Source organism: Echinops telfairi, unplaced genomic scaffold (assembly GCF_000313985.2).
Source record: "Echinops telfairi isolate 266 unplaced genomic scaffold, ASM31398v2 ScPeMD7_60;HRSCAF=208, whole genome shotgun sequence".
In the NCBI taxonomy this organism is placed as follows: Eukaryota; Metazoa; Chordata; class Mammalia; order Afrosoricida; family Tenrecidae; genus Echinops; species Echinops telfairi.
This window is the reverse complement of record NW_022103958.1, coordinates 15,642,855-15,664,596: the sequence shown is the minus strand read 5'-3', so window position 1 is coordinate 15,664,596 and position 21,742 is coordinate 15,642,855. Positions and strand designations below refer to the sequence as shown.

At 51.5% G+C, this 21,742-nt stretch overlaps 1 protein-coding gene across 1 annotated transcript in view; it reads left to right on the top strand.

Annotated features, from left to right (window-relative positions):
- The first annotated feature begins 909 nt into the window (after positions 1–909).
- LDLRAD3 (low density lipoprotein receptor class A domain containing 3) overlaps positions 910–21,742 on the top strand; it is a 250,802-nt gene continuing 229,969 nt past the window's right edge. Inside the window, exon 1 of the mRNA XM_045290938.1 lies at positions 910–972. The gene's annotated coding sequence lies outside the window, so the exon portion shown is untranslated. The remainder of the gene's footprint in view (positions 973–21,742) is intronic.

The window sequence follows — 21,742 nt, the reverse complement described above, 5'->3', positions numbered from 1 at the left end:
AGCGGAGCCCAGGGGCGCAGCGCGGTGGCGGTGGCTGGCAGCACGACTGGGCGGCGGGGCACTTCCTCGTCGACGCCGACCAGCAGCGCCCTGGCACGGAGCTGTCCCCTGCGGCCTGGCTCTGGGACTCCCGGTCTGGCGTGGCCGCGAGGCTGCAGAGAGCACGCGCCTGTAATCTGGTGTGGCTTTGGAGGGTCGGGCCTGACTAGCCGCTCCGACTGGGCTGAGGCCTTGCAGAAGGAGGCGGCGTCGCAAGTGAGGAAGCCTCAGAAAACAGAAGGCGTTTTGCAGACCTCAGACCTCGGGAAGGCGCCTCCCGGGCGGCTGCTTCTTGCCCTGGCTGGTCCCGGCCCCTCGTTCGGCCTTGGACGCCCCCCGGCCGGGTCCCTGCCTTCCACGGGTTGCATCGTGGTGGCCTGCGTGCCGACGCCCACGGCCTGGGCCCCCAAGCCCGTCTGGGGCAGCACGTGTCCACTGCCCGCCTGGGCCCTGCGGCTGCCCAGGGCAGGGGAACAACTCGCCGCGCGGTCGCAGTCGGAGAGGCCGTGGCCGCCCCCGCGGCTGCGCATGCGTATGCACGTTCCGGGCTGCGGCGTGCGTTTGCGCCGTGTAGCCGGCTTGTGCAAGGCCGTGGGCACCTGGTGAGCAGGCTCACCGGTGCCAGTTGCGTGGGCTTTGCTAGGTGCAGAGGAGGCCGTGTTCTTCGGTTCTCCAGCCGCCGGACTCTGCATGGACTCCAAGTGCTGCAGCTGCCCCTTTCCCGGACACGGCTGGCCGGCCATGAGCTGTTTGCTTTGTGGAATGAAACTTTAAATCCTAAGAAAAAGACCAGGCTTACTGGGTGGACAGAGGCTGATGGATTCCCCAAGACTGACCCTCAGTCACCCTTCAGGCCTGGGACTGAACCCACCCCGACCTGTATTTTCAGCCAGAGAATTGACAGGTCTATAAAGAAGCCAGGACACTCATGAGGTATGCATGCACACCTTAGAATCATCGGTCATTTGGGATCAAAATGGCCGCATTGGCCCAAAGGCACAGATTAGAAGGGTTAGGAAAGAAGGCGGAATGGGGGTAGGAAAGTCAGGGAGGAAGTGGGATCGGGGATGTTCCATTGTGGGGTGGCAGTGGATGTGTCTGAATGGTTGAATGGAAAGCTGACCTTCTCTGTAAACTCTGACAATAAAAGGTGGGGGGCGGTTGGGGGTGGGGGGCTGAAGAAAAGGAAAAGGTGGTTGCTATTTTAATTTATGAGGTGGAAGTCTTCGTTAGCCCCCTTTTGTGGACCAGGAAGCTGTGGCCCAAAGAGGTTCCTGGACTTGCGGTAGGCATTCCCAGCTATGGAGTTGTGGGCCTGAGACCTAGCTTCGGGACTGTCTGGACCCTGTGTGTTCACTGCAGTCACTCCTCGCTGGCGAGTGGCTGGAGATGTCCAGCTTACAGAAGGGACTATGGTGATGGGGCCTCTGTGTGGTCCACTCGGGTACTAAAGGTTGGAGGAGGTCTGAGTCCCCCCAGAGACACGTTAGCAGAAAGGCCTGGCCATCTCTGCAATAACTCAGCCGTGGAAAGCCCAGTGGAGCCCAGGCCTCTGCTGACCCACAGGGCGTTGCCATGAGTCTAGTTGACTGGGACGGAGACTGGCTTCCTGCTGGTGGTGGACACTGGGCCTGTGCAGCCTTGTCGGCTGTGACCTTCTCTAGCAGGGAGTTGACACGCCCAGGGAAGTCAGGACCAGGGGTCGGGGGGACAGTGTTCACTGGAGGGTGGCCCCACAGCTGATTAGGATGGAATGGCCCCAGCCACCGGCTCCCTGCTCTCCTCTTCCTTCCCCTAACCCTGGGACCCCCGAGCTGGAGGAGGAGAAGTTGGAGCGAACCGGTCGTGCGTTTGCCTCCCTCATCGAGTCTCAGTGTATGTGTGTCTGTGCCTTTTGTTGGTGGTGTTGGGCAGAGATTGAATCTGCCCTGGCAGAGCAAGGCGGTTTCCCTCCCTCGCCCTCCTTTGCTGATCGCAAACATTCCTAGGGGGCTAACAATACGCATCGGGAGCTTCAGAGAAACATATTAAACACAGGCATTCCCAGCCGGGCTCCTTTCAGCCGCAGCATAGCTACTCGTTCTCCGACTGTGTACTCAGTGCTGGGGAACCGCTTCCAGACGGTCGAGCAGGCTGACGGAAAACAAAGACAAGCCTAGAACAAACTGCACTTGCAGGGGCGATTCTCCCGGATCCTGTTGGAGACTATGCGCTGCGTTGCTGGGAAGGTGAGAGACGGGTGGTCTGTGGCGTGCGAAGGGCACAGATTCCTAATCGAGGGCCTTTGCCCTGACAGCTTCAGCAATCCTTTGCAGTCTGCGTTGCACCAGCAATAATGGGAAGTGGACTCATTACTAGTATAGCAATTGCGTTGTTCAGAATGGCCCATCTCAGTCAGGCCCTATTAAATACAGCACTTTAAGTGACACTTAGTGTCTGTAGGAAGATAAATGTCCTTTGGCCTGGTCCCCTCCTCTTTGAAATCAGATCATTGGTAGGAGCCATGGGAAAGTAGTTCGGTAAGATGCATTTCATGCTCACATCCAGTTGTCCACTCAACACTTTGAATGAGCACCTTCTTTGTCCCTGACTCTCGGTCATAGGCAGCAGACATGAAGACCACATGCGTCCTGTGCTCGAGCGTGTGGGGGCGATATAAATGATCGTGCAGCTGGAGGGGCCATGCCAGGCCTGCTGGGTAGGCAGATTGTATGCCATGAGGTCAGTGCCGACTCACAGCGACCAATGGGCCAGAGGAGCACTGTCCTTGTGGGTTTCTAAGATAGCTCTTTATGAGAGTAGAAGCCTCATCTGTCTCCAGTGGAGCAACTGGTGGTTTTGAGCTACTGACCTATCGGTTAGCAGCCTAACTTGTAACCACTGTGGCACCGGGACTCCTTACGTGGGAACAGCGGAGGGTTAATCACACGTGGTAATAGAGACCCAAGATGACACTGAGAGGTTAGAGGGAGGGGTCCTTTGTTCAGTTGCCTGGGTTGGGAAAGGCTTGGATTGTGGGAGGAGGGGACATTCACTGATCTTTAAAGGGTGTTCTCTGCCCTGAGAGTCAGCTAAAATGCCTTAGGACCCCTTCCGTGCCCCACCCCATCCCATCCCCCACCAACAATGACAACAAACGAACACCGCCATCAAGTTGATCCTAGTGACCCTAAGCAACTGCCCCTGTGGGTTTCCGAGACTGTAGCCGTTTCTAGGGGTAGAAAGCCTTGTCTTTGTCCTGAAGGAAATGGGCTGCCTATACCTGCCGCAAGGAGCCCTGACTACCTTGGCTGGGCTGCTAATTGAAAAGTCAGAGGCTTGAACCAGCCACGTCGAAGGAGACGGATGTGTCAGTCTGCTTCTGTAAGACTGACACCCTGGGAGACCCTATAGGTCTACTGTGCCCCATGAGGCCACTGTGAGCTAGGGTGGACTCACAGTACTGGACCGATCCCCGTTCTCTGCCAGCAGGGATGTGCTATGTATTGCTATGATGCTGAGCAGGCTTCTGCGGAGCATCCAGATGGAGACAGATGAGGAAGAAAGGCCTGGTGATCCACTTCTGAAAACAAGCCAAATGTAAAAGCCCTATGGATCATAGCGATCCCTTCCACAGCTAATTGTGGGGACGGAGCAGGCCTGAGACACATCTGGCTTTTTATTGTGTGTGGAGTAGTGAGAGTCGGGGACCCGGCCGGAGCCAGCAACCTCCATGCCCGCGGGGTCTCTCTTTGGGTGCTTTCATTCTGTGCTGGCTTCTTCACTGCTTCCTGCTCACGGCCTCTCGTCCTCCGCTCAGCTGCCTGGCTAATCGGCCAGCTGCTTGTAAAGGCCCATGTAGTATTAATTTATGTGGGGGTGGGGGGCCAGCCCCACCCGCTGCTACCCCGACGGGTTGAGTAATGTACAATTGTGCGGTTGAGATGTATATATATTATATTAAAGTCATTGAGAGCATGAGAGGTAGAAGAGAGGTATTACAATAATGCAGTCAGATACATTACATGATAGCATTGCTCACCTCAGCCCCGCTTAGGGGTCCATGTGGAGAGAGGGGGAAGGGAAGGAGGATGGGAAAGGGAACAAGGGAGAGAGGACGGGAGAGGAGAGAGGGAAGCCACCAGCAAGAGAGAGGTCAGAGGAGAGATCTCTATTGCTGATCCAGGCCTATATACCTTTTGGGGGGGCGTGCAAGCCCACTAATTACAGGTGAGGACATACGTCACAGGAGGGGGCTGCACTATAGGTTATACAGCAATGAAAAGGGGTGGTTTAGGGACATACACGCAATAAGAAGAGGAGGGTTTGGGGGTATATATGTGACAAGATGGGCGGATCCTAGATTTAGGATGGCAGCTTAACTTTGACCTGTTCCTTGGGTCTCCATAGGAACCATTATCAGTAGGGTGTAAACTCCTCCTACAGGAGCCTGTCCATTGTCCCCAGCAGCAGGGAGCAGGGCCCACTGCAGTTTGGCAACTGATTGCTCTCAGGGGAGATGCCTGCTAGCATCTACCTCCCCCCACCGCCCCAGCAGAAGGAGGTGTGCACCTGACTCACTTTCCTTGGCCACTTCTCACAGATCACTGGCCACCGGAATCTATCCTGGGCCCTGGAATCAGAGGCCTCATTCTGATCCAGTCAGCAGTGGCCAGCGTCTCTCGGCACAGCTGTGTCCAGGAGAAGTGAGCGATGGACGTGACTCATCAGTGTGCTCTCAGGGACACAGGACGTGTCCAGATGCTGATGGCTGCACGGAAGGGTGTGGGGAAAATTGGACTCGCCCTCATTGTCTGCCAAGGGGACTGAGTCAAGAAGATGACACTACTGTCTAGGCTAGGGGATGCTTATCAGCAGCTCAAATGGGTTGACCAGGCCCTGATTCACTGACAGATAAATCTCAGAAGACATTCAGAGCAGGAAACAAGGAAGGATCTGTGTGATACATGGACTTATTTTAAAAACACTGTATATGCATGTGAGGGCATGTGTGTACATATATGACTGTGTTTAGTATGTGCACAGATAGAGTCCTGGTGGTGCAGCTGTTAAGCACTCAGTGGCAAACCACAAAGTGAGCAGTTCAAATCCCCAGCCAGGTTGTGGGAGAAAGATGTGGTAGTCTGCTTCCATGAAGATGGCAGGTTCAGAAACCTTATGGATTAATTCAACTCTGTCCTCGAGGGTCACCCTGAATCCGAATGGACTCGGCTTGATGTGACGGGTTTGGGTTTTGTACATAGATATGGTACATGCACACACATACACTGTACTGCCTAGATATATGGTCATATATGTATGCATATATGTGTATATAACAGTATGGTACTTATAGTACTCATAGTGTGCTTATGTCTATATGAGGAGCCCTGATGGTGTCGTGGGTTAGGTGTTGGGTTGCTTAACAACAAGGTCAGCAGTTTGAACCCACTGGGAGAAAGATGAGGCTCTCTGCTCCAGTAAAGATTGACCGTTTCAGAATCTCGAAGGAACGGTTCTGCTCTGTCCTGTAGGGTCTCAGTGGGTCAGAATTGACTCAGTGGCAGTGGGATCATAAACACACACACATATAGACTATCTAACACACACAGACTATCTAACACACACACATATAGACTATATGTATGGACAAAAAACTAGGATTGTGCTTACCTCTGGGAAAGGAGGTAAAGGAATGGCACGATGGAGAGAAGGCTCACTAAACTCTTTCCGGAATATTTTATTTCTTACAAAAAGATGTGAAATTAATATGTCATGCTATCAATATTTGTGAATTCTGGGGCTAGGTGCATTAAGGGCCATTGTGTTACTGTGCATCTTCCCATGCTTGCGGTAGGTATTTCCACTGTTAGAAGCACACTTTGGATGGTGGGAGGATGGAGGCGAGGATTCAGTGGATGCCCCGATGAACAGGTAAAAGGTTGTGTGGGCTGTGGGAGCTGGGAAGACGGGAGGCAGAGGTGGGTGAAGGATCTGTCCTCGGCCCTGGGAGCTGGGTGAGGAGACTTAGAGAGGAAGATGGTTGGGGACTGAGAGACAGGGTGGAGGGCTAGGCTGCTGGCCTGGTGCAGGCTGAGTTGGCAAGGGCCAGGCCATGGGAACAGTACATCCTAGTGACCTCAGGAGGCCAGGATGTGGTGACTGAGGTTAGCAGGGTACCTTTTACACTTCAAGGGACCGTTGGCTGTGGAACTTGTAGGACTGGTTTCCCAGCCCTTGAAGGCTCCTTGTTCTTGTCCAGTGATACCTTCCCTGACCGGAAACCGGAAACTGGGGAGAGCAGATATTGTTGGAAAGGAACCTGGGGGAAACTGTGACTCAGGGGATCAGGTGGTGGTCTGCTCAGCTCTGGCCGGTCAGGTGGCCATCTGTGTGTGACCCCTTGTGATTTGAGTGTCATGTAGATGTTGTTGATAATACAAGATGTGCCTATATTGTTAAGTCCCCATCGGATGGTGCGTATTACAAAAAGGGCCTGCAGAACAGCTCTGGAAAGACTGAGGCCCATTTGTGTTGGACTACCTACCTTCTTTCTCTCAAAAACAACGAAAAAGAATTGCTTTTACTTCATAGTAAAAAACAAAAGTCAGATTTGGACATTTTAGTTCTGTGATGATCGTCATCCCCATTAAAGATTTAAAACATCGCTTTCTCTGCTAGTCTGTTACGAGTTTTAGAAAGTATGGTTAGTCTGAAAGTAAGAAATGAAACTCCAGCAGCAATCTTGCTGCTCAGAAATGCCTTTGTCGCCTGCCCAGAAATGCATTTGTCGCCCGCCGGCCTTTCTGATATTCCGTCAGTCGGCATCTGTGCACACAGTGTTGACTTGCTTTTTCCCTTGCCCACGTGGTCGACATCTTCCATGTTCATTGAGTAGTCTGCCTGCCTTGGTTTTCCTCAGCCTTCTGTGTTCCAGCTATACCAATCAATGCCATTTCTATTACCTTTGTTTTCCATGGGCTATACGATTGAATCCAATAGGCCTTTAAGTTATTTGTCTCCCAGCTCAGATGCTTAGTCTGATACTAATAGAGTTTCCAAAGCACACAGTGTGCCCTCGATTGGGCTGCTGCTTTCTCAGGCTGGTTGCCTCTCCTTCCAAACTGGGCCTAGTGGCTCTGCGGAACTCTGCCTGGTTGATCTCCCATCATTTATTTCCCTTTTCCCTAGATCTGGGGCGCTCGTGTTGTTTCCCAGTGTTTGTGGGAAGAGGCCTCCCTAGCAATGATCAGCGCACATCTATTCAAAGAGCGCAGGGGGCGTGGTGGGGTATGCGTTGTGCTGCTTAACCACGTGGTTCCTCTTAGACTCTGCCAGCCGCTCTGCAGGAAGGAGAAAGGTGAGGCTATGAAGTCTGGGAAACCCAAAGGGCCACATGACTGTCATATAGGGTCCCCAAGGATCCCTGGTGGTGTAGTGGTTACATGTTGGGCTGCTAACCTCAAGGTCAACAGTTCAAAACCGCCATAGGAGAAAGATGAGGCTTTCTACTCCCGTAAAGATTTACAGTCCCATAACTGCCACCGAGCAGTTTTCTCCTGTCCTGTAGCGTCTGGATGCGTCAGGACAGTCACATGGCAGTGAGTCTCTTTACTAGGGCAGCTTGGAGTTGGAATGGCTCCGTGGCAGTGAGTTAGCGGAGTGGACACTTGGTGGTGTAGTGGGTTACACCTTGAGCTGCCGACCGCCAACTCAGCAGGGCAAAACTGCCATCCACTCTGAGAAGAAAGCAGAGGTTTTCTACAGTTTTGGAAACCCACAGGGGCAGCCCTACCCTATGCTATAGGGTCATTAGGAATTTAAATTGACTTGATTTTTATAGTTGTTTTTGTAGATTAGAAAAAAATCCCAATAATTGCATTCCCATGTGTAGCTGCAGGTGGAAAGAGAACTTCGAGTAAAAATTGCCCCCGAGAGTAAGGCGGTGGCCTGTACAGCCAAGAGCAGAGGCAGCTGCTTGGTACTGACTCCTGGAGGCCAGGACCGCACGGGCTCACCACTCTGCGCAGGGGGTGTTGTCCATCCGACGACCGGCGTGAGAGCTGTCGTTCGCTGCTCGAGTTGGCCTGACTCCTGATGACCCGTGCTGAACAAGCTCAGAGCCAGCTTACCCACGGTGGATTGTGGATTATGTCCCTGGGAGTTGTCATTGGCTGGTTCTCAGGGCTCTCTTTTTAGTTTGTTCTAGCCCAGAAGTGCTGCTGAAACCTGTTCAGGATCTTAACCACCTGCAAAGCCCCAAGCTCACTGCCACCCAATTGATTCTGATTCACAGCCACCCTATAGGGCAGAGTAGAGCTAGCTGCCCTTGTGAGTTTCCGAGACCGTAACTCTGGATGGCAGTAGAAAGCTTTGGCTTCCTCCTAAGGAGCAGCTGGTGGTGTCAAACTGCTAGCCTCTCGTTAACTGCCCAACGTGTGATGTCTATGCCACCAGGCTCCTTAGCAACAGACAGGCCTCCACTCCTAGACAGGTGGTGCATTGCCTGGGTATCAAACCCAGGTCTCCCGCAAAGAGAGCAAAACAAGAATTCTTCCTCTGACCGGCCACTTCCCATGTTGGAGTCACGAGGAGTCTGACATGGTCCTGTTACCGTCACCCCGTTTAGACAGGAGCAGGTGAGGCTCCGAGGAGGGAGCCTCTTGATACTCTCCGTGAAAAGCATCTTCTTCTGATGCTTTCCCTAGCTCTGGCTCTCTGTCTCAGCAGCCATGCGCAGCCACACGGGGCCTCTCCCAGGACTGCAGAGGCTTCGCCAGAATCTCACCTGGCTTTAGAACAGTGAGTCCCACTTGCCACACAGGCCCCCAGAAGTCAGAAATGCCTCTCCAGATGACTGGTTTTAAAAAGAATTTAAAGCCTGCCCCATGGTAGGTAGCATAGAGAAAGGCCTTTCTAAACCCTGCACAATCGCATCCCCCTTTCAAGTAGGAAGGAATCAGAGAGGGACTGTTAATCTGGGTTGACTGGAGAAACAAATTCATGGTCACTCAAGTGTGTACAAGAAAGAGCTCTATATAAAGAGCAATTGCATATTAAGAAAACATCCCAGCCTAGTCTAGATCAAGTCCATCAGTCTGATATTATGAATATAATATAATATAAATATATATATATATATTTATATATTCCTCTTCAGATTTACGCAACACGTGCAGTGACGCCAAATGCAGGAGGATCACAGGCCAGTGGGTGGACAGTCTTGTGGATCTAGTGGCGATGTAAGCCTCTCAGCACTGGCAGGGGTCTCCAGGTGGCTCCTCCAGCTCCTGGGCTCTGGCTCCATCAGCATAGTTCCATGTGGTGTGTCAGCAGGAAGACAAAGCAGAGGGAGTGTGAGTCTGTCCTCCAGCGCACCTCCAAATGAGGTCATCAAGCTGCGACCTGATTGACAGGCCAGACACCACTGCTTCCTCAGATTGACCGAAGGGCCCTACGTAAAAATGATGCCTTTTATGCAATAGACGGTCGTGGCCATTCTACAAGTGTATTATTCTGGGGACCGTCGTTTCATGCACACCAGCGTCAGCGTCCTTCGTCAGCTTTCTGGTGTCACCCTGTGTGCATTCTCTGGCTGTCATACGTACCTGGGCTAGGGGAAGTCCTATGCATTTCCAATTAAGACAAAGAATGTGTAATTTCCTGAAGCCGGGATTGAGGTCATAACCTTGAGCACTCAAGAACTGGAAATTTAATTACTCTCTCAAGTGACGATTGCTCAGAGGAAATGTCCTTCAATATTCGATGTGACGGGAGGGTGATCGGGCCCTGACGGCCCACTCCGCCGATGGCCAAGTCGGATCTGAACGCAGCTGGCTGGTTCAGGCCGAGTGTCTTATCAGGGCTCCTCTGGAAGCACTCCAAGTTCTTTTCTGATGCCCCTGACTGTGTAGGTCCGGTCTGCCCCACAGAGGCTGTCATTGACACGGTTCCTATTGCTTTCCTGCCATGCTGCCTGTGTTCCTGCCGGCAGTGTAAGCCCTTTCCGTTGGGGACCCTTGGAGTCCAGCGCTGGGGAGAGAGAGAGTGGTGATTCGGTCTTTCAGCTAAGTACTCCTTCCCGGGAGGAATGGGACTCTTTTCCTGTCTTTGTACCTCTTCCCAAGAATCGCCTCTAGGGGGTTCCTGTGAATTCACCTTATATCACGTGACCACCCCAATCCCTCTTTGGCTAAGGACACTAAGAGATGTAGCTGCTGGGGAGTTGCTTCTGACTTCCAGTGAAGGGACCACGGCCAATTCCACGATGTCTTCCTCCAGTCCACGGTGGAGGCCATAGGGCCAGCCCAGCTCAGCTCACCGGGGGTCACCCATGCACTCAGTGGCGACATCCTGGCAATGTGTCCATAGCAAGTGGGGTGTACAGGGGTTCATTGGCTGCCTTCTGCAAGTAGCTTACTGGGCCTCTGCAGCCCAGTCGAGTCCGCCTTAGTCTGGGAGCTCTGCTGAAGCCTGTTCACCCCCAAAGCAAGACCCAAGGCCCTGCCGACGATGGTGCTAGCTGTGCATGAGGCTCAGCGGCTGGGAGTCACATCAGAGTCTCCCTCGTGGAAGGTGAGCCGTTGATCACTGAACTGCCAGGGCCCACACTATGACTATCCAAACCCATGGCTCCAACTTGTAGTTAACCTATAGGATAGAGTCGAAGGGCCCCAAAGGGTTCCCAAGGCTATAATCTCGACAAGCTGACGGATACATCTTTCTCTCCAAGAGCCGCAGGTGGGTTTGAAATGCTGATGTAGATCCAGCGCTTGACCCCTGCACTGCCAGGCCTTGTTAAGTGTAGCATAACACAAAGACGCCAGTAGCTCATCCTTAGCTTAGGGCCTGGGACATAGAACGTATTTCTGGTGGCCTCTGCTGTGTTGAGCTGTGGGCCCTGGTCTCCTCCTTGCAGGGGAAGCCTCCCTTTTAGAGCAGGAGGGAGGGAGTTGTTCAGGCTGTTGCTGCCGCTGTCGCAATCCCCCCTGGCAAGGATTGCGGTCCATCCAGTCTTGTATTTGAGCCTGTATCGGGCAGGTCATCTTCAGCCTTGCCCTCTGTCAGCCTCAGGGCCTCCGTGACTCTCCACTTCTGGGGGAGTGCTCTGGCACGGTCCCCCGCCCAGCAGGCATTATTTATTTGTGACTTTGTCTTCATAGATCGCTCTGGGTTCTTCCTAGCGCTCCAGAAAGCCTGGGTAACGAAGGAGTCCCCCCACCTGGAGCAATTAATGCACGTCTGCTAGCGAGGGAGCATGTAATTTGCAGGAATAGATGTCAAGACCCACCCTGCTAAATTTATACCCTGTAATTTACAATGCTCGCTGGCACTGAATTGGCAGATTGGTGAGTCTAGCCAGTGGCACCACTAGGGTTGTCGACACCCAGTGCTGTAACTCATGGTATCCCCCTCCCCCACAGACCACCCCCTCCCATACCAGACATGCAGAACCCTTAGTAACTTGATGGCTATGGCTGTGAATTGCTTAAATGTAATATTTCTTTAGATTATATGACCAACAGACAATTGTCTTCTAAGGCCTTTCCACATTGAATTATGGCGTTCCTAGTTCCAGTATTCATTGTGGAGGCCTACCCCACCCCACCCCCCTCTTTCTTTTCCTTTAGTTATTGCTTCATTCTCCTAAAGATGATGAAGTTCACAAATAAAGAGCAGCCGCAACATTGTAGCAAAAACACCAGCACATTTAGCATGAGCACCCCCTCGTGGACAGAAGAAGCCGTGGCATGCCGAGTGTCGTTGTAGTCGGGCACTAATGAGAGCTCTGACCCGAGTGCGTCGTCGCCGCCGTCGTGTTGTCGTTGTTGTGTCGTCATCGCCCGGTGCCATTAAGTTGGTTCCCCGCGTGCTCACGGCGACCCTGTGCCCAGCAGAGGACGCCCAGCCTGGTGCTGCACCACCCTCACGGTTCCGTGTGGACTCTCGGTGGCAGTCCCGGTGTCAGTCCGTCGTGCCGGGGACCTCCCTCTTCTTAGCTGCCCCTCCGCGTTACCAAGCACAATGCCCTCCTCCAGGGATGGTCTCTCCTGACGCCGTGTCCAGCGAGCTTCAGACGAAGTCGCCATCCTGGCCTGGGAAGGGCATTCCGGCTGCACTGCTCCCGAGACAGATCTGCGTGTTCCTTTGAGCACGTTCAAACGAGCCGAGGGTTTTAGCTTTGTAGGAATTTGATTCATGGAAGTTGGGCGTATGAAAAATATTTTTCTTGTTATAACGAAGTACGGGGATACCGAAATAAAATAGAATACATTTATCCCGAACCACTGCACAGGCATTTTATAGACAGTCACTTTGGTGTCACCCCTCTGACAGTGTCACCCCGAGTGGTGCCCCTGACCAGCTCACCTGCCTTGCCGCGGCACCAGCTGGTGACCAGGGTGGGATTGAGTAACTGGAGTACCTTGGACCCCGCCCTTGGGACACGCCTGGGATCACCCTCTGGTAGGGCAGGTTAGTTCAGAGCTTCTGATAAGGGTGGAGAAGGGACGAGGCGGGGACTCATCTCTTGGGGCTTTTCTGGGTGTGGCTGGACTTCAGCCTGGGCAGACGTTTCTGCAGCGCCTGTCAGCCCTCAGGGAGAGCAAAGAACACCAAGCACATCACAGCGAAGACTGAAGGGCTGCGTTATGAGCTGCATCAGCCCTAATCGTTGGCTCAGGGAGATGCCTGTAAGTTTTAAAAGTAGAAGTCACTATACAGCCGCCGCAAGCCAGGGGTTTTGGCAAGATCCTCGTACATTTTCTGTTTCTCGAAACCTCCAGAGGAACCTGGCAGCCTGCAGCCCAGGCTCCGGGCTCTGCTGGGTGTTGTGAAGATATGAAGTGTGAGATGGCCGGCCTACCCGCTCAGGGTGCTTCGCTCCTGGTCCACCCGTGTAAGAACCCCGTGGGAGAGGAATGAACTGTGGACCTGATCCAGCCCCCATGTCCATCCCAGCTCTTTACTTGTGGGGCCCCCAGTGGATGGGCTGACTTCGCTTAGCGGATTTTTCTCTGTTGTGAAATGGAGCGACTGGTTCCTTTGATTAAAGTCATCATAAATATTAGGCGTTTGTAAAGGCAGCTGGCACATGGCGACTGCCCAAGAAATGGCAATTATCAGCAGTGCCATTTATGTGGGGGGCATATTACTTATCAGTTGGGAAGAGTGCTTGGCTTCCCAAATCAGGCTGAGTTATTAAATCCATTGGGTAGAATCCTTTCAAAAAACTATTTGTGTGTGTACCCTGAGACCTGAACATGCAGAGTGGATAGTTTGTGCCACGCACAGGGCGGTGGCTGTGGCTGAGAACAAGAGCAACAGGAAGCAGACCAAAAACAAACTAAAACTCGAGCCAACCCAACTCCAGGCTTAATTGAAGAGGATCTCTCTTCATTGGCTTTGGGATCCAAGGGTGAATTTAGGGGAGAGAGAGAGAGAGAGAGAGAGAGACTGGCTTTTGTCTTCCAGGAGACACACACACACACACACACACACACACACACACACACACACACTCCTCTTGTCTTCCAAAGGTTTAACAAACACACATACACAGACTACACAGACCCTCCTGTCTGACAGGGAATACATTCATATTCTCTCTCTCTCTCTCTCTCTCTCTCTCTCTCTCTCTCTCTCCTGTCTCATAGGGGTTTATTGTGGGTAGGATCCATTGCTTTAAATATTCCTATTATAAGATTGTCCCTGGGTGACACAACTGGTTAAGTGCTCCGTTATGAACTGAGAGATTGGTGGTTCAAATCCCACCAGAAGTGTGGGAAACAGAAGGATTTCTCTCAAGCTGTCTCCCCCAAATATATGCCAGACTTAGCTGCTTGAGGATGACTGTACACTTGGAGGTCATCAGGAGTGGATTGGGGGGTCATTCTCCCTGAGAGTTATCAGCTGTCTAGACCAAGCAGACACCACTGTTTATCCCACAACAAGTAGGGCCCATTCCCTTCTGATAAGGATAGTAGTTGTCTGTTTCCTTGTAGGAGACACTGAGAGGTCAAACCCACCCAAGGATGACCAAGCCTAGGCTGCCATCATGAATCTAGGGTCCGCCCACCTTGTCACATGTATACCCCTAGACCTTCCCATTCCTATGGGCACACGCCTAGCTGATCGCTTCTTGTTACGCTTATGCCTAACATAGATCCCCTTCCTACAATGTGTGTACCTATTGTACTGCCGCTTCCTGTGACGTGTGGTTATCTGTAATCATGTCCCCCTAAAGAGATATAATGATTGATTAGCAATAAAGAAAAGGCTCTCTCCGGCTCTTGGGGGCCTGGGAGCTCCCCGGTTCTCAGGTTCCGAGGCTGCTCCTGCTCTTGTGGCTGGATTCCCCCCATGAGGACCATCAAGCGGAGTTGAGGTGAGCAATGCTACCATGAATTGTGTCTGACTCCTTTTATTCCAATCTCTCCTCTAACTCTCATGCTCTCTATGACTTTACTATAAGCCTTATTATTGCTGTACAATTGCACCTACCGGACCTGTGTTGATTTGTGGGGACCCCTCTCCCCTTATCCCCACACAGAAGCGCCCTGGAAGAAGCACCTGGTGGTGTGCTTCCCAAAAGTGTGGGCCGTGAAGACCAGTGGAGCAGTCAGTGCTGCTGGGGAGCACCTGAGGTCCCCAGGAGTCAGCACCGACTGGAAGGCACACCACTCACGGCTGCAGAAAGAATCAGTATTTTCTTTGTGTCTGGGTGTGTGCATGTGTCTACTAAATATTTATGGGCTGACAGCCTACAAGTGGGAACAGCCTGCGTCTAACTGACCACGTATTAATACTCATATTCAAGAGAACTGGAACCTTTGTTTGGTCTTTATAAGAAACCAGTTGGTCCTTATTGACTGTGTTTTTGCAGGAAATAAAGCCGTGTAAGGAAGAGGGGCCTCTGTGTTTACCTCGCAGACTTTGCAACTCGGACTTTTATTTCCACCAAGGCCTTATTTTTTTTAATCGTTTTATTAGGGGATCTTACAACTCTTAACCCAGTCCATACATTCAGCAATTGTGTAAAGCACATTTGTACGTTCATTGCCTTCATCATTCTCAAAACATATGCTCTCCACTTAAGCGCCTGGCACCAAGTCCTCATTGTTCCCCTCTCTCCCTGCTCCTCCTCCCTCATGAATCCTTGATAGTTTATAAATTATTATTTTGTCATATCTTGCCCTGTCCGATGTCTCCATTCACCCACTTTTCTGTTGTCCGTCCCCCAGGGAGGAGGTCACATATAGATCCTTGTAATCCAAGGCCTTTTTTTGAAGAACATGTTTGTACAGTGGCGTTACCACGCCGGAGATTATAGCAGCCTCTTATAACCTGGGTTGTGAAAATATTGTGTCATGCTTTAGTTGGCTGTCCCCCACCCCCCGCCCCCAATTTCTCCACCTCAGAACGGGACGAGGTAGCTTCCTCTGTTGTTCTTTCTGCCTCACCCCATGCTCACCATGAAGCAGCAGCTCATTGCACTCACTCACTGCCGTCGAGCGGATGCCGACACATAGCAGCTCTATAGATAGGCCAGGGTAGAACTGCCCCTGTGCGTTTCCGAGACTACCACTTCACCCGAGTAAAGCTGCCTTGTATCCGTGCATGGGGTTCTTCTAGTCTGATGCCCCTTCCCCCACCTCACTCTCCCAACCTGCTTGTTTTCCTTTGGGTTTTGAAGTTTTGAAATGAGAATGAGAGCAAGCCAGTATTGTTGATAGAGTTGCTAGCTCGAACCTCCAGAAATGAAGGGACCCTAGAATATAATCTGTGCTCCTGTGTGCATCGGGAATAGTTGACTCCTAGCACCCATAGCCCAGTGTCACTCCCGTAATCCTCAGTTACATTTGTAACCGCCTTTTGCTGCAAGGGGTGCAGGCTAAAGAAATGCAAATAAAGTGCAGTATTGGCTGGAGCAACACCCAGAACTAGGGCAGGAGACCGGCTGCCAAAAACACCATCTGCTGTTTTTCAAAAGCCGAAGATTGATGATTCGAGCTGTCTCCTCCTTCAGCAAATAGTCAGAGACTAAATTTATTTATTTACTTAAAAAAATGACCAGCCTTTCATAATGTTTCTTGTTAGAATGGCCAGTAGTAAAAGCACGGGTGACTCAGCTCTTTGATGCCTGGATAGATGCCTAAAAATTCCCCCAGGAGCTTCCAGGTCGGACTGTCTTCCTATTTCCCATCTCCGGTCTCTTTCTACATCACACTGCCGGATTCATTGACTGAAGCGTCCCTTGTCTCACGTCCCTCCCTGGCCTAGCAGCTGCTGATGTTCGTTTTCCAAGGTGTCCAAGGTGCAAGTGTTCAGAGCTTTGTCCAGCCGTCTGTCCCTTGCTCCTCGCTGTGGCCATTTGTCTTCATGCCCCCACTTAGCTCGCTGTTTCATTTAAAATGCAGGACTAGGTTTGACCCAACACCCCAAACCGACCTGGTTGGAAACGTCCATGGATAGACCAGATGCCCGCCTTCAGAATAAATGTCTCCCTTCTTCCTCTTCCCCATGTGTTGTTTTCTTGATTGCTAAACTCTTTCAGGAAGAATGGGTCCTTGCAGTGGAGAACTGCATCCATGTATTGCACTGGGCAAATCTGCTGCTGCTAACCTTTGCTGGACAAAGTTTGGTTCTGGTGTGCATAAGATGGCAATGTCACCTCATTGGCAACCAGTAACAACCATTATTTCTTATCCCATGCCCTACCCCTTTCTTACCCTGTTTCCCTGAAAATAAGACAGTGTCTTATATTAATTTTTGCTCCCAAAGATGCGCTAGGACTTATTTTCAGGGGATATCTTATTTTTCCATGAAGAAGAATACGGTACACATTTATTGTTTATTGTTTTATTAAAAGAGACCTCACACTTCCTGTCTGCTCCAGCTGCGCTGCGGCCAACAGTGAGCTGCGCGGTGGTGCCCGCTGCTTTCTTCCAGAGTCCAGAATTATGGTAGCTTCGGGGGGCCTATTTTCGGGGGGATGCCTTATATTTCAGTGAAAGGCAAAACTGTAAGTAGGTCTTATTTTGGGGGATGTCTTATTTTCGGGGAAACATGGTAGAATGCCTAGCTTTTATAATTCTAGATCGTGTGTGCACACTCTTTTCTGGCCAACTGAATTCTGACTTTGTGCTCAGACTCTTTATTCCCCACAACCTTGAGTATGAGGTACCGAGTCCTTGAGTACAGGCGTTGCTTAATAAATTCTGCCTTGGTGAGTGAATGTGCCAGTTTGTTGAATGAATGCCTGACACCAACAGCATGCAGTTGGTTGTCAGCACATACTTAACCTAAGTGTTTGGTTTCATATGGAGTTCCAATGGCGCTGTGGGCTGGGCATTGGGCTGTTCACCTCAAGATTCCTAGCTCAAATCCACCAGCTGTAAATCTGCTCCCAGAAATATTCACGGTCTGGGAAACTCTGTGTAGGGCTGCTATGAGTTGGAATAGACTTGATAGCAGTGACTTTGTTGTTTCTGTTGACCTTGTTCAGTGAACCCAAAGCAGTGGCAAAATAAGGTAGTCCAAAAGAACACTGGCTCAGGCCCATGACACTCTAGTTGCCCCTGTACACCCATTTCAGATGGGATGGTCCCCTCCTGCAGAAGTTTAATTAATCCAGAATTTGTACCTGAAGTTGTGCTTCCTCAATACTACTCAAATTACGCCTTTGAAAGGTGGAGGAGGGACTGTAGTGATTACAGCTTCTCTATTCATCAAGAGAATTCAACCCAGTGGCTTCTGTTTGTAGTTTTGGTGATGTAGTGGATTACAGGTTGGGCCACTAGCTGCAAGGTCAACAGTTGGAAACCAGTAGCCGGTTCAAAGGAGAAATTTGATACCTTCTATTCAAGTAAAGATTTATATTTTCAGAAGCCCACAGGGGAAGTTTTACTCTGCCCTCTCGGGTCACTATGAGTCAGAATCAACTTGATGGCAGTGAGTTTTAGGGAGCCCTAGCGTGCCTAATGCCTTATGTGTTGGGCTGGGAGTCACAAGGTCAATAGTTCAAAACCACCAGCCACTCCATGGGAGAAAGATGAGACTTTCTACTTCTGTAAAGAGTTGCAGTCTTGGAAACCCATAGGGACATTTCTAATAGGCCCTATAGAGTTTCTATGAGTCTGAGTCCACTCGATGGCAATGAGTTTGTGTGTGTGCGTGTGCGTGTGCGTGTGTGTGTGTAATGGAAACCTGGTCTTTCTCCTGTTGCATGTCTGACTGGGGTACAGACGGTAGGGCAATCTCAACTCTTCATTTGATACATTTAAAAATGCTTCTTCGACACTGTGGTTGATGATGGAAGTTTCTTCTTCATTTTAATTAATACGTTTAGATCACCATCCTCCTTTAGTCTGAGTCGCCCCCCCCCCCCCAGCATAAAACCCACAGTGCCCCCAAGTTGGTCTTTCCCCAAGGGTTTATGGAAGCAGACTAGCCCATATCTTCTCTCTCCATTTAGCCGTGGAGGGCTCTAATCGCTGCTCCACTAGGACGCCTTTGCCTTAGCTCCAGAAGTTAGGAATTCTGACTAATATGGCTCATTTTACAGATGTGAAACCTCTGGGAATTCTGAAGTTGGAATAAAACTGGATGGTGGAGGAGGCGGAGGGAAGCTAAAACAAGCCGATGCTTGCAGGCAGTGAATGGGCATATTCTTAGGACATTTAAATTCTTATTTCACCGTGGGGTTCTGAAGTTCCTTGTGCATTTTGGGAAAATTCTGAAAAATCTCTTCCGTGTAAATAGGGCTTGCTCACAAGCTGATGGTATTGGGTCCGTTAGAGATAGAAATGCTGTTCTTTCTTTATGTCATCTTACTTATTTTTATGGGCGTTCTGATAACATTCTCAGAATGTTCCAGAGCCTTCTCGTCTCGTGGTCTTTAAGCAGTGCCGAGGACAGAGCCTCATTCATACAGAGTGTGGTAAAAATAGACACTTCCCTCACCCCCCCTTCTGAAACGGTGCCTCTTGGCAGTGTTTACCAGTAGGAACTTTAAAAGACTGATGTCTGTTCTTTGACTCGCGCCTCACAAGCATCTCTTCCCTTTTCTGCTGCCCCCGAGACGAGACGACGCCCAGCACCATGTGCCCTCGATGTGCAATTGTTCATCCTCCTTTCTGAGTCCATCCTCCCCCGCTAGTGTATACGTGCCGCCCCTCTTTTCATCGGTTCTCTCTCTCTCTCTCTCTCTCTCTCTCTCTCTCTCAGGAACGCAGCCTTCAAGGCAGACCCTTGTACCAGTTAAGCTAAACTCTTTGGGTTCAGAAGACTCCAAGAAGTATCCATGGTTTAAGTGTTCAAGTAGTTTCAGGGGGGTTATCCAGCCCCCCCTAGCTGCAGAAAGTCTGGCGATCACACAGGGAGAGCCCCAGGACTGGCCCCACCTGCTGCAAGGGAGCGCGTGCAAGCTTTCCCTTTCTCTTCCGAAGGAGAGTGATGGACAGGGTTTATTGCTGGCTCCCTGCCTGTACTTGACCAGATTTGCAGATACCCGGGAAGCTGGTGGCCACTACTGGCCAAGTCTCACCATCCCATCCATGGCTGGGCTCTGCTAGAACTGGCAAAAAAAGCGCTGGAGAAGAGCTGATCCAGGCCAGATCTGCTGCGGACCCTCCTCGTTGCCCCCCAAACACATGCTTTAAAAAAAGAGAGAGAGAGAGAAAACCTTCAGTTGCTTCGTTCTTAAGGCTCTCACTGTGTGACCTCTGGGTCTGTGACTTCCTGCGAACGGTGACTGGTTCCTGGGCCCTGTGAGCAGAGCCTGAGGTGTTCCTTCACACCTCGCTGCCTCCCGGCTCTTGAAGTTTGAGCTTTGAGCAGCTGTTGACACACGTTTGGGATTTTTACTGGGTTGGGGGAGGTGCGGGAGTTTGAACAGGAGCTGTTTGTTTTGTGGGAGCGTTAGAAGGTGACCTGAGCGAGGGAGGAGGGCGTGGCTGGGGCGCCTCTGTGTACTGAGAATGTTGGAACGCAGGATGGGCAGTGCTGTGCTCGGTTGTGCCTGGCAGTGCAAATTGCTGGAAGGGAGCGAGCCATGTGCGTATGTGAGCTGGTACCTGTGATGACATCAGGGGTGCCATTAAAAGCAGAAGAAGTCTCTTGCTTGCATAACGCACCTGGCATGAGCTGCCTGCCCCTGCCTGCCTTCCTCCTTAATAACGTTGCTTTGTTAATTGTCAACTAGGAGCGTGTGGGTGTACATGTCGGATCATTAATCTAAACTTCAGCAGTTGAAGCCACTAGTCACCCCCCTCAGTAGCTCACCTCCGTGCCCCTCCAGAGTGGCAGGGACTTTGCTGGCAAGCTTAGAGCAGCTTTCCTTTCCTGGACCGGACCGGAGCTGCCCTCCCTGAACATCTGGACCCTGGTGGTGGTGACCGGCAATGTCCCCTTGAAGTAGCGGGCAGGAGGCAGGGAGAGCCCAGCCAAATTCTGACCTCTCTCAGCCTCCGTCAGAGCTCAGCACTCAGTTGGGGCTGCAGTGTGGGTTCGTTGAGCCGACATCATGCTCTCTCCTCTCCAGATGGTTTCCTGTCAACTTAGCCCATGAGATCGAGGAGACTGGGCGGCCCTGCTCATCAAAAGGTGGGCCGTCCGAATCCCCCTAGAGGTGCTGATGCCTGCAGGCTTGGCTGAAAAGTTTACAGAACTTTCCTCGCACAGCGTCAGGTCGCCAGGACATGAATCCACCCGACGCAGTGGGGTTTGTTTCCTTGGGATGGTTTTTCTCTCGGTACAGCTTTTTAAGTAAACCTTCGTCCTTTCTGCTTTACCGAAGACAAGCACCTTTTTGTTTTCTTGAACCCAAGAACAGGGCGTGGGAGGGGGAAGCCCCGAACGATGTGGACACGTTCTTCGAAGAGTCTGAATATCCCTGATAGCCGAGAATGACCCCCAGTGCACCGAGGAGGCTTGCTGATGGAAGCCAGAGATGGGTGGGGTCTTCCATCCTCGCCCAGATTCTCTCTGGAATGAAAAGCTGGAGCCTCCGGGCATCGCAGAGCCTGCTCCATCAGCTGGCTCGTGGAAATGACCACAGGGCTGGGAGCCAGGTCTGAGAAGTTTACATGCTTGGGGCTTATCAGGGTATGACTGGTGATGCTGTTTTGGGCATTGGTGAGGCCGTTTTGAGTATTAGGGGAAAATGAGCGAATCAATTAAAAATAAATGCTGGACATTCCATTCCTGCCCCTTTCCACTGCCTGTCCCCCAGCCCCTTGACCAGAACGTCGCAGTGTGAGCCGCTGGACCAGGTGTGACTTAGACTAGGGAGTGTGTGTGCCGAGGGCTCGGGCTGAAGAAGGGGACAGGAGGGAACACCTGGGAAGAATGGAGGGGAGGGCCTGGGAGCCGCCACACCACACCACAACAGACATTGTGCTTTTCTAAGTAAACCTTCTAATAGACGTTCCAACTGCACACTGCAACGTGCACAGGTGCTCAGAGGGGGCTCATCAGTTTCCACAGCGCAAATACACTTGTGGGCCCAGCTGTGCTGCTCTCTGCGAGGTGGTGTGTTCTAACCCACCAACATGGCATCCGGCCTCCGTAAAGCGGGCATCCTTGGATACCCTGTGGGGGAAGGAGGTGTTCTATAGGGTCCTCTAGGTCCCTGTGAGGAGGGACCGACTGGACAGTAACCACCACACCCCCAGGGTTAATGTATGTCCCATGATGAGAGACAGTCTCATGCCCAGGTAACAGC